Source organism: Sinocyclocheilus grahami, unplaced genomic scaffold (assembly GCF_001515645.1).
Source record: "Sinocyclocheilus grahami isolate Dianchi unplaced genomic scaffold, SAMN03320097.WGS_v1.1 scaffold612.1, whole genome shotgun sequence".
Classification (NCBI taxonomy): Eukaryota; Metazoa; Chordata; class Actinopteri; order Cypriniformes; family Cyprinidae; genus Sinocyclocheilus; species Sinocyclocheilus grahami.
The window spans coordinates 423,223-423,953 of NW_015505791.1; positions in this window are offsets into that span (position 1 = coordinate 423,223).

Here is a 731-nt window from a genome sequence, read left to right on the forward strand (position 1 = left end):
CCGGTTTCTGAATCCAGCAGAGGGGGGTACTCACCGAAGACCTACCCTAGAAAAAGACAGAAACACACAGGTCCCAGAAAACACTGCAAAGAAGGCTCGCAGATGGATTATACACACAACCACCAGCGCATTAAATACATATATATATATTAGAAAGGGATCGTACTCACCCACCATGGTCCCCGTTCAAGAAGCGACCCGAGGAAGCCTCTAGTTCGGACCATCAGTAAGGTGGTCACTATGAAGCCATAGAACCAACCAAACATCATAGGTCCAGCATAGGAGACTGTAATGCAGGAAGTTCCTACCTAACCTCGGTCAGGTGCAGAGATGGTGGTTATAGGGGAATTAGGAAGGGGAAGATAATGGCAGATGTTAGACCCCCGAAGGAAATGAGTAGATACTCAAGTATCATTCAGATCCAGACAAAAGCGTTGATGCCTTGTCTGGATCACATCCCTTAGGTCTTGCCTACCTCCCTTTGACCTGCGATTCCTCCTACCCCTACCCGCAGGCATGGGAGGAGCGCGAGCCGCGACACTAGCCTTCTGTGCCCGTCTCTGATCCTCAGACCGAGATGGACTAGGAACCCTGTGTTGTTCTGGCTCAGACCTGGACCTTCGTGGAGCACCGCCATCGTGTGCAATGAAGCGACAGCCTGACCTGCTGCTGCATATGCCCTGCCATTCAAGCGAGATGTATCCTGAAGGGGCTTAGATGGTCAGGAGGGA